We start from the raw sequence: 12,764 nt of genomic DNA on the forward strand, positions 1-12,764 counted from the left end.
TGGAAATCCCAAGGAAAAGAAATGATTAGATGGTCCGCACGAAACTCCCCTGACCCACAACTACTCTCCCTCCACGTGTACAAATCCTCTTGTCCACACTGACACCGTACTTCACTTAACGCCGCTATATATATATACACATATACATTCCACCTCAGTCTACAAACACAACACAAAAACAACTTGAAACTTGTTGACTCCTGACGACCATAACGACGCCGTTTCTTCCAACCAACATTTGCAGGTACACAATCTAGCTAGCTATCATCCTCAAGTGGCCTTCGTTTAACTGTAATCTATCACATCAATTCTCCGTTTGTTTTCCACTTGTTTTTGCTTATTAATTATGAGAAATTAATGCATGTTTTGATATTAGGTTTTGTTTTGTAGCTGCTGCATCGATATAGGCAGATCGGGATATTATGGATCGGCCGGAAGCTTCTAGCTCGTCTGGTATATATATAGTGTTACATCCATCAACATTTTAGATTATTATTATTCTTATTATTATTATTTTATCTTGTGTTATGATTATATGAAATTGTGTAACTAGTTTTACTTGTTTTTTTAAGCTGGTTTTATTATTATTATTTTATTTTTCTCTCTCTTGTGTTTATGATTTTTATGAAATTGTGGAACTAGTTTACATGTTACCTTTTAATTTTTAAGCTGTTTGATTTTATATATGAAGACATGTCATTTTGTGTAGTAGGCTTGAAGAAATAGATTTTTTATTAATTAATAATAAATTTCTGGTACAAAATAAGCGAGACGCGAAACAAACAACTATTTTAGGCCCCTAAATTTTTAGGGTTTGTAAAAATTGAAAAACAACTGCTTTAATCTATATTTTATGCTGAAGATGTATATATTATAATCTACCAAGTTTTATGTTTTTCGAAAGAAATGAGAATTGAGATAACGAAATGAAGTAGTGACATAAACAAGCAACTAAAGCGACCGTTTTAGGCCCCTAAATTTTTAGGGCTTGTAAAATTGAAAAACAACTGTTTTAATCTAAATTTTATGTTGAAGATGTATATATTATAATCTACAAAGTTTTATATTTTTGGAAAGAAATGAGAAGATATAGCAAAATGATTGAATGTTTATTTATTAGTTACTCTAGTCTAATATCTTTTAAGGTGATAGAAGTGTTGTTGTAGAATATGAATGTGTTGGTAGGGAAGATAACCCGGTGACGCGTATTGATTGGTGTTTGAGATAGATACTTTGTACTTTTTCGCTATATTTCTTTTAAGGTGATAGAAGTGTTGTTGTAGAATATGAATGTGTTGGTAGGGAAGATAACCCGGTGACGCGTATTGATTGGTGTTTGAGATAGATACTTTGTACTTTTTCGCTATATTTCGTTGGAAATCGAACTTTGTTTTTCTTTATATATTTTTAATATACAGTAGTATATAATTTTTTATATGAGTTTAAAGACACTATTACACTACATATGTTAAGTCACTACTGTTTGGGCCTATCATTTTATCAATTATGCATATATTTATGTTATTATTTAGGGTGTATTCTTTCAACTGTTGTTTTAATTTAGGATTTCTAGCTATCTTTTGTTTTAATACGCATGCTTATTACTGATCGAACAGGTAAACGTAAATGGACTACGGGCAGCAATGAGAAAAAACCATCTCCAACATGCTTTTTTTATGATAACAAGCACAAGAAAGTTGGTAATAGTGATCCATTTGCTTCTAGAGATCATGTCACAAAATTTGATTCTCCTGATTATGGTTCTGCCACAAAAGTAATAGAGCGTTTTTTTTCATTGAGGAAGACGATTTTAACTAGATTTCCCCCACCTAGTAGAGATTTAGCGAACTTAAAAGATCGTTCAAACTCTCTTAATGTGAATGACACAAATATATCTACAAGATACTTGGTTGATGATAACAAGCACAAGAAAGTAGTTGATTTTAGTGATCCATTTGCTCTTAGAGATTATGTGACAGCATTTGATTCTCCTGCTTATGGTTCTGTTACGAAAGACGTAGAACATCTTCTTGCAATGTCGAAGATGATGTCTTTAACTAGATTTCCCTCTAGAGGAGATTTCGTGAACCTAAAAGCTAGGGATCAGGGCTCTCTTAATGTGAATGACACAAAAGAAGTTATTGTCATTAGCTCGGATGATGATGATGACAATGATGATGATAATGATGAGACAAAACACCCGATGCCTTTTCAACTAGAGCCGAATGTGGTAGCATCTAATAATCTTTTTGAGCAGTTTCCAGGGACATCAGTTATGGTAAGTTCGGTTTTCTTTTCATTTAATCTAGACCATCATGACACTTAGTATATTAATGCGACTTGTGCATTTCTATTGTGTCTTTTTTGGACTGCCTTTATATAATTCATGTTTTTATTACTTGGTTTGTGATTCATTTGGGATGAATGAACATGAAGGTACATGGCAACACAATGTGGAAGTCCTTTGGTGATGAATCTAAATCTTTAGCACAAATTTGTGAGGATGAGAACAAATCTGATATTGATGGTCAAGTCTCCACGCAAAAGTGTTCGGTGTGTATTCTTCCTTTTATAACTACGTACGTTTGATATTAGATTATATTATAGAAATGAATCTTATGTAAGTCATCAATTTCTGTTTGCAGCCTTAGTTGGTTATCTTTTTTATCTTGACTTAATTCGCTAAATGTAGAATCAATTTGTCAACATGTTGTCACTTGAAAATTGTTTATTACTATCTATTGGTTTTAAAGGAAACATTTTTTTTGCAATAATATGACTCTGCGTGTCGAAGACAAGATTTTTATGGTAGAAAACTTTCGACTTGTATAAAGATGTTACCTTATGATTTTGAGAACACGTGTCTTCATTTAAAGATAATACATTGCAGACTAATATATACATTAGAAGTAAAGTAAGTCATCGAGGTATGCTTATAATATTCATAGATTTTCGTATCAGAAGTAAATAAAAGAGTTAAGTAGGGATCCCATTTATTCTTGTTCGATAATTTGACGAGTATATGCACGTTGCATTTAAATTCATCTAGAATACATTTTCGTTCTTTTTTTAAAAGTTATTAAATAGTTCATTGCCATGCAGGGGAAGGATAATGTTCAAAGCCAAGCTTTCATCGTAGGTGGAGTTACAACTACTTCTGATCCCATTGTTGAAAAAGAAAAGAGTATAGAAGATAATAATGTTGCTGGTCACAATGACAAGAGCATAGAAGACGACGAGGTGGAGAGTGAAGATGATAATAGCACCGAAGATGAAGATGATGTGATGGTTGAAGAGGATGAAAGCGATTCACAATCTGACATTGATCCTAATGAGGATATATGGAATGAAATGCAAATTGGATTAGAGTCATCAAAGGTAATTAATTTTGTATTATATATATATTTATATATTTATAATCATCATGATCTCAAACTTTGTATTCTGTATCTCTGTCAGGAAATAAATCCGGTACCTGATCAAAAGCCAAGTGAAGATGAACAAGAGTGTGATCATTCTTATATCTTAAAAGATGATATCGGTTATGTCTGCCGAGTTCGTGGAATGGTCCAAACGCCTATTGATTCCATAATCGAGTTCCAACATCCCAAGGTTAACTTTTCAATTTTCATCATACAATTGTTCTAAAAAGTTAAAACATGTTTTATTTATCGATCATATCGTCACTAACATCATTTATTACTGTTTCTATTCAGACCTCAAAGAGCATAAGAACGTATTATTACGAAGGCCAAAACAATAACTCAGGAGATGCTAGTCTTGATGGTGTGAAGTTAACAGAAACCGATTTCACTGCACATGAATTAACTGTTCACCCAAGGCACAAAATACAAATGAAACCACATCAAGTTGAAGGCTTCAACTTTCTCCTCAGCAACCTGGTGTCAGACAACCCGGGCGGGTGCATTCTCGCTCATGCTCCAGGATCTGGCAAAACATTTCTACTAATCAGCTTTATTCAGAGCTTCATGGCTAAATATCCAGACGCCAGACCGTTGGTCGTCCTCCCCAGGGGCATTTTGGGAACCTGGAAAAAAGAATTCATCAGGTGGCAAGTTGAAGACATATTGTTGTTGGATATGTACTCTGCAAAAGCTGATGGCAGAGTGCAACAGCTAGAAGTACTTAAACAATGGGCTAACCAAAGAAGCATATTGTTTCTAGGATACCAACAGTTTTCGTCCATAGCGTGTAACATTGCTACAACCCCCGCCTCAATAAGTTGTCAAGATCTATTAATAAACCGTCTGTCACTTCTAATTCTAGACGAGGGACACACGCCAAGGAACAAAGAAACAAACGTCTTCACAGCTCTTGACAAGGTAAAACCCCCGATGAAAGTAGTTCTTTCGGGAACCTTGTTTCAAAACCACGTGACCGAGGTTTTCAACATTCTGAACCTCGTCCGCCCGAAGTTTCTAAAAATGGAAAAATCAAAAGCCATAAAAGGCGTATCATGAGCAGGTTCGAGTTTAAAAGTCACGTAATGAAGGGTACGGATAGCGAGTTCTATGAGTTGGTGGAGCGTACGCTAGTCAAAGATAATAACTTTAAAAGGAAGGCGGCGGTCATAGAAGATCTGCGAGAGATGACCGGCCCGTTTCTGCATTATTACAAAGGAGACATGTTGGATGAGCTACCGGGACTTGTTGACTTTTCAGTCTTTCTGAAGCTTACCCCAAACCAAGAACGCGAGGTTGTAGAGTTAAAGAAAGAAGCTCGAAACAACACATTTAAAGTAATGTGTGACGGGAGTGCAACCTACGTGCACCCTAGGCTTAGTTTTTTGTTTAAGAACAAGGGTAATTCTAAAGATGTAAACGATAACGAGATTGACGAGCTGCTAGCGAAAGTAGACGGGATTGAAGGTGTTAAAGCTAAGTTTTTTATAAACATGCTTCGCTTATGTGAGTCTTCAGGTGAAAAGCTTTTAGTGTTCAGTCAGTACTTGCTGCCCCTAAAGTTCTTGGTCAGACTGACTGTTAAGACCATGGGTTGGAGTGTTGGCAAAGAAATATTTATGATAACCGGAGGCCACGACAACGATGAACGTGAGGTAGCAATGGACCAGTTCAACAACTCGTCTGAATCCCGAGTCTTCTTTGGATCCATAAAAGCTTGTGGTGAAGGGATATCACTTGTTGGGGCATCTAGGATTATTATTTTGGATGTTCCTTTGAACCCGTCGGTTACCCGTCAAGCATTGGGCCGTGCTTTTCGACCTGGTCAAACGAGAAAGGTCTACACATACAGATTAATCGCTGCTGACGCACCCGAACAGGATGACCATGTCACTTGCTTTAGGAAAGAGTCTATTGCTAAGATGTGGTTTGAATGGAATAAGTTCTGTGGTCATTTTAATTTTGAGATGGAAACTGTTAGTGTTAACGATTGTGGTGATCGGTTTTTGGAAACCTCTTGTTTGAATGAAGATGTCATCGTCCTCTCGAAAAGGTTAGTTTGTTAATTAGTTTTTTCGTTTCTTGTAACGTTAATCTCATATATCGATTTTGTATTCTTTCGTGTTCGCTTTGCAGGTGATCGTGTACAAGCGAAGAGGGCTGTTGATGTTGTTGGTTGTTTGTTTATCATTAAACTTATAGCTGCTTGTTTGTTAACTATTATAGTATGAAAGATAATATGTTTTAAACTTTTATATAGAATGATACAACCCTTTCAAGCAGTAGTTTATATTATCAAGTCATGTTGGTCGTGTAGTTGTGTTCGGTTTGCTAATGTCATAGTGTATCTGAGTTCGGGTCTTAACATCGATCTTACATTAGCTTGCGTGTTTGGGTTTGAATGACAAGCTGTGATTTTACTGTTAAGAGACTCAAAATCAGATAATGGTTTTATGACCCAAATGAATCTAATGTCTAACATAAAAGGTACGTATAATAAAAGCTAGTCATGTTGCTAATTTGAGTGTTGATTTATCAAGAAGAAGAACAAAGCCTCTAGCCATTCCGATACATATACGGGTTCTCGTTGGCGAATTCATCAATGGATTTTTACATTAACGGTGGACTGTATAGTATTTAGGGTTTTAGTATCGAGCCCACAAGCACGGTTTAGCTCTATATATCGTAACCCTATGATAAATGGAGATCGATATAGTATTTACCATTGTCTAACATGATATCAAAGCCTTAGGTTCTGGTTACCTATTTCTCCGCTTCACCACCACAAAAAATAAAAACCCTAAATACTATACGGTCCTTTGTCACACGGTTGATCTTGCAGCAATTGTATTATAGATTGGAGAGACCTGTTTTGGCAATGGAGTTAGGGTTTGACTCTTTAGCTTTTATATTCAATCTTGCATTGCAGTTTCAACATTAACATAGTTCTAAAAGCCTTGGGATTAATGAATCAAATTTGTTATTTCATCACTTATTTGATCAACCACATTTTGAACAATGATCTCTTATATTAAACACTACCAACTTCTCACACAAAGACGCATAATTCACACGGTGTAAATTAATCTAAACTAGTATTTCGACCCCCCGCGTCGCGGGGTTGTGAAACCATAGCCAAATACATGTACAAACGCAAAGACATGATGTGTACACCATAACCAAAACAACACTCAAGTCGATTTTGACGAACTTAAATTTGTACATTTGACTTTACCAATTCATCCACTGTTGGAAACATTTGACTAATCCTCAATTAATTGAAGGTATGGATGGGCTGTTTTAGCTACTCATGTGACTTAAAACATGAAGAATCATTGACAGTAAAGTAAAAGTAAAAAATAAGAGAATCTTGATAACAAACACTTGGCAAACAATTTTGAAACATGATATTTTCAATATTCGTTTATCATAACCATAACTAAAACCAGTTTATACACCAACCAAATCAGCACTTATAAAACGGCCTGATTTGTCAAATCCAACAATACATAAGCCTCACTGGATACGGTTCTACATATCGGAGTAACCGGAAAAACCAAAGATAAATGTCAAGAAACGAAGTATTAGTGACTGGATACGGTTCTACATATCGGAGTAACCGGAAAAACCAAAGATAAATGTCAAGAAACGAAGTAAGTGTAATGTAACACAATGATCTGATATATAATTAATGAAAGGAATGTACACTAAACAATCGACTCAGACACGCTAAGTAGCTGACCATCATCATAGCCGACTAACACACAATTTGTCATTACCATTGCCAACAAAGTACAGCTCAGCGCCGCCACAGCTGCAACCGAGATTGCCACGCCAAGTAGCTTACCACCATCATCGCCAACAAACAGAGACAGAGGAACCGAATCCTGCCACGCTGCAATCAGACGCATACAAAACCAAAGCAAACACCAAAAAAAGTGACTTTTAAGGTATCATTCATTAATGTGCAGAAGCAAATGAACAACTAAACTCTAATGGAAATATAATGCAGCCAGCCTAGGCAAACCACAAAAGAATCTAAACCTTTGAAGCCAATACTCAAACCCACAAAGTTTCAACAGATCTTGAATCTCACTAAAGTATCATTTTTTTCCCACATATTACTCACATAAAACACATACATCAGATCTAATGTTTATGCAATTTGGGTGTTTCAAGATTTTTAATAGGGTTGTGTTCTTGCCATAAATAAAGCTATGATACACAAAGAATATAAATAGTGACAAAGGATGATATATTTACCAGAGATGGAACTGGCGTGCGTTGATTTCAAAATGAAGGGAGAGAGGAAGCGCTGCAATATCAACAGAGAAAGAGAAGATTGCACGTGGAATGAAGCCGTCAGGAAGTGAAATTAGAATGACACGTGGAGGGTATAAAACCAGTGATATAACGTACAACATAAGCAGCCATATATGCAATATCTAAAGCCCAATTTACAACAATATTAACCAAAGTTACAACTTCTAATGCACGCTTTTAGTCAAGGAAGTTGAAAATTAATATATAGTATAATATGGAGTGAGAATCATAGTTGATCTAAATCTCAAGGTAACATTCATTTACAAGATTCAAATAAACAACATAAGATAGCTAACCTATTTATCTTAGAATTAGAAGTCATTACACATAAGACTTGGCGCCATCATAATACACAAGATACGCATCTTGCACAAAATTAAGGACCGAATCAGGCAATAAATCATAGTTATCTTTAAACCGAGTCGTTTGATATATACTCGTTTGGGAAAGCTTTATGTGCTCTATCTTAGAATAATAAGCTTCCAATATCACTTGCTTAATTGGACTTGAACATCTAATGTTCATGCAAAACTTAATAATTATGCTTCTTTGAGTACATATACAATTAAGTGACCTTTTGACTAATTTCATCATCCACATGACCAATTAAACTCCAACTATTTCAAATCATGCATTGCATTTAATTTAGTCACGCCTTGACACTTAAGAATATATTTGAGCCTTAATTGCTCAATTTTGCAATTTCAACCTGACCCTTTGTTAAAAGACACTTGAAAAACTAGTTTAATCTCTTTAATGCTAATTTATAACTCTGGAAAACACTTTCAAAACTATTTTAGAACATTCAAAACCATTTTTGACAAATCTATAGCACAAAAAATAAATCTTGAATTCTTGTCAATTTGAATCAAAGTCACATTCTTTTCACCAAAAGCCATAACTTTTGAATGAAATCTTAGATTTTATAGAAAAATAAAAGTATACATAACGACTATAACTAATTTCCATCAAGAAATGATGCTTAGGGTGGATGGAGTGAATTTAAATATGGGATCAAGATGTAAGATGGGATCGGGATTGCGTCTTGGACAACCCGATTCCATGAGAAATAAAAAAGATACGGAAGCCAACCGGTTGAAGGATCAAAAAGAACGACAAAAAGATGTGCAATAACACCATTCTGACCATTTCGTTAATGAAGTAAGTTGAAATCAGGATGACGGCCTGACGGTTCCATTCCGTCCACCCTTGTAACACAAATGCATCAAAACTATATATATAAAAACACCAACATCCATATTTTTAGTAGGACTATATCCTCAAATTCAGTTCCAATCAACAACACATTCAATTCTCAGAAAACCAGTATCATTTAAAAGACAATAAATTACATTTCATTCACCAAAACCACTTAGATTTATCAAAAAAAAAAGGTTATATCGATGATTATAATAAATTTCCATTGATAAATTTTCAAAATAAGATAGAATCACGATGACGGGTTTCACTCTGTCCACCCTTAAATAACAAAAATGCATCAAACTTAAAACTAAAAAGAACACCCAACATCCATATGTTAGTCACACCATATCCCCAAATTCAATTCCAATCAACACATTAGGTACGTGTTTAGTAAAGAGCTTTTAGCTACAAGCTTTTAAAAAAAATCATATTTAATGAAAAGCCTTGTTTAGTTGGAGTAGCTTGAAACTTTTAAGTTAGGAGAAAAAGCTTTTTCGACTAGTAGCGTTTAAAAAAAACTACAAAATTTTATATTTAAAATTTACAGTTTTGGTACTTGAACTTCTATCAACTTTTGTTAATTTACATAATAATTACATAGTTAACCTTTATTCAAAACCAACTACCACATGACTTTCAAGATGTCATAACTTTTTCACACATTAAATTTTTTTTTTTAAAATTGCACATGAAAACGAGCATTTTATTCTCTTTAATTTAAATATGATATTGTTATACTTCTTTAACTTTAAATAATTAACATATTATGTGATTGATGGTTAGGATCGACAAGTCGAGTCAGGCAAGCTCGGGTCATGTGTAAGATCAAATTAGGGTCGGAATGAGTCGATGCAAAAATGGCTAATTTAGTTCGGTTCTTGTTGGTATGGTTTTGAGTCGAAAGAGGTCATGTCAGAATATGTTTCAGATTAGAACTGTGCACCGCACGTGCGCCTAGCTAGTTTTATTAAAAACTCTAGCTACTCCGTTAAACACCTAAATATTTTTAAAAAGTTACAATTAGTACTACCGGGCTAGTTTTACCAAACATACCGATTAATTTTTTTTAAAGATAATAACAAGTAGTTACGAATATCTCAGCATTTATTATTATATTATTGTTTTGTATACGTGTTCGAAAAGCAACTCACTCCTGTATTAAACTCCTTTCATTGTCATTTCAACATTCTTCATCTTTCAACATCTTCATGGCGAAACCCAAACCCCGTGCCACCAAAAAAACCCTGCACTCGTACACCATCAAACGCACCAACAAAATCATCAGACGTATATTCCTTCATATAACAATTAACATTTCATTCCATTATTATTATTACTATTACTAATTTATTATTATTTATGCAGCCGGCGATTGCGTGTTGATGCGTCCACCAAAGTCATCCAAACGCTCCTACGTGGCCAAAATCGAAGCCATCAAGCTGATCGGACGTCACGTGAAGGTGCACGTGCTGTGGTACTACCGGCCGGAAGAGTTTTCACGGCAGGAAGGAGCTGTTTCTCTCCGATCACCGTGACCTGCAGAGTGCTGATACGATCGAAGGCAAGTGCACCGTGCACACGCTCAATGCCTACCAGAAGCTTCGTGCCGTTCGAAACGACGATTTCTTCTCTCGTTTTCAGTATATGTGCTGCACTGGTGTCTTCTCTCCCAATCTAGTTGCTGTGTATCTGTACATAATAATAATGATATAATATAATATAATGTAATATAGTTTGTGTTTTAATTTGAAATTGTTTGATGAATTGGTGTGATTTGTAGGTACTGTAAGTGCGTGATGCCGTATAATCCGGATAAGTTGATGGTTCAGTGTGACGGATGCGTCAACTGGTAGGTTGAATTTGGGGATTTTGATGATTGATATGATTTTGATGGGTAGGGTTAGGGCTATGGTTTTGATCTGTAAAATGAAATTGATGTGAATTGTTTAGGGGTGTGTACGGTTCGGTTAGGATATTAGTCTCGTCCAAAACCGAAGTCATTGGTAGGGCTGTTCACGAGTCGAGCCAGGGTTGGTTCGAGCTCGATAAACGAGGCAGCTCAGCTAGGCTTGAGCTCGAATTTTAATTTAACATCATCAACAACAAGAGCAACAACAATTGCATCTCTCATCATCACCTTCACCATCTGGTATGCATGTATTTCACTAGCTAATGTTTTATCATTTATGACATTCTTGAGAAATCCATTGTCAAATTTTTACAAATGAAAGCCGGGTTTTTATTAAGGGATTGAAATTTAGGGTTACTTGTATTCAAGAATTGATTAATAATAACAACAGAACTTTGATTCTTACTCAATGATGGTATATCGATTTACAAACTCTTTTGGTCACCTGAATTTGTCAAGTATTTATAAATAAAAGCCAGGGTTTATTAAGGGATTGAAGTTTAGGGTTATTGGTATTCAAGAACTGATATTAATAATAACAACAGAACTTTGATTCTTACTCAATGATGGTATATCGATTTACAAACTCGCTGGATATGTTTATAACCCTAGATGATACGAACCAACGTTATTGTTGATGAATAATTCGTATTAGGGGTGTGCAAGAAACTGAAAAAACCAATCCGAAACCGAAAAACCAAATTGAAACAAAAAACCGACGGTTTGGTTTTAAGTTTTTGTAAATACCAAACTAACGGTTCAGTTTTGGTTTTGCATATAGTAAAAACCAAAAAAACCAAACCGAACTGAATTCCTAAATTTTTATTTTTTAAATATGAATTTAATAAATATGTACTAAAATATTTTTTTTAAATGTATAATAGTCTATTAATTAACAATTAACAAAAAATATTTATACTTAAATTCATTATTTTCGCCCAACTTTTTTTTAGTCTAAAATTCACAAGCTCAAATAGCAAAAACCGAAAAAGCCGAAACCAAACGGTTTCAAAATATCCAAAAACCGACGTTTTGGTTTTCGGTTTGGTTTTAACCCAAAACGCACCACGCAGACCCCTAATTCGTATGATACATATTTTAACAATTGTACACTAGACCATTGGACTTTACATATTTAAAGACACATAAAACTAAGCTTTTAACTATTTACACAGCTGATACATAACTAATTATAATCAAACTTTGACTTAATTCAATTAATTAGGCAAACAATGTCTAAGTTAATGACTTGATTCAATATATTTGAGGAGTGATGAATTTATTTTGTTAGGTTTTGGAGGACGTTTTCCGCCCGAGTTGAGTGGTGAAGCAAGGTTTACACGAGTAAGAGTGACACCTCCTTCAGAAGGAAATGTATGCGTAGATCAATACGCGTATGAAACAACCATAAATATAGGAGGGCGAGTTTTTAGAGGTATTCTATATGATCAAGGAGCTTCTACTTTAATGGTGAATTCTGATTACATGAATGTAGATGAAGGTGATCAACAAAGCTCCGGCATCAACATTCCTTCTAACTTGCAACCGGTTAATAATCCAGGGTCTTCGGCCTCAACATCATTTTCAACGCGTAACTACCCATAATAGGTGTGCTTCTAATCCAATAATATGACTACATTATGTGTTCTTGAGACTTTCATGCCATCCAGTCCTGTAAAATTTTCGATCCGAACAATATATATATATATATATATATATATATATATATATATATATATATATATGCATCTCCTCCTTTTATCTGTTTTTGTACTCAGTTTAATTATTCGGGTAACTAATAATGACTAGTGACTTAATAATATGCATTTTGGAAAAGAACATGTTTTGCTACTTGGGTATGTATGCACATATATAGATACCCAAGTTTTGAACCTCCTAAAGAATGG

At 34.7% G+C, this 12,764-nt stretch overlaps 2 pseudogenes; both read left to right on the forward strand.

Moving 5' to 3' along the window:
* Positions 1–3,659: 3,659 nt before the first annotated feature.
* LOC143535464 (protein CHROMATIN REMODELING 35 pseudogene) lies at positions 3,660–5,675 on the forward strand (annotated as a pseudogene).
* A 4,392-nt stretch (positions 5,676–10,067) lies between these two features.
* LOC143536563 (chromatin remodeling protein EBS-like) lies at positions 10,068–10,801 on the forward strand (annotated as a pseudogene).
* Positions 10,802–12,764: the final 1,963 nt, after the last annotated feature.

Source organism: Bidens hawaiensis, unplaced genomic scaffold (genome assembly GCF_021521415.1).
Source record: "Bidens hawaiensis isolate Kalapana, Puna unplaced genomic scaffold, B.hawaiensis_p1.1 tig00000780_1, whole genome shotgun sequence".
NCBI lineage: Eukaryota > Viridiplantae > Streptophyta > Magnoliopsida > Asterales > Asteraceae > Bidens > Bidens hawaiensis.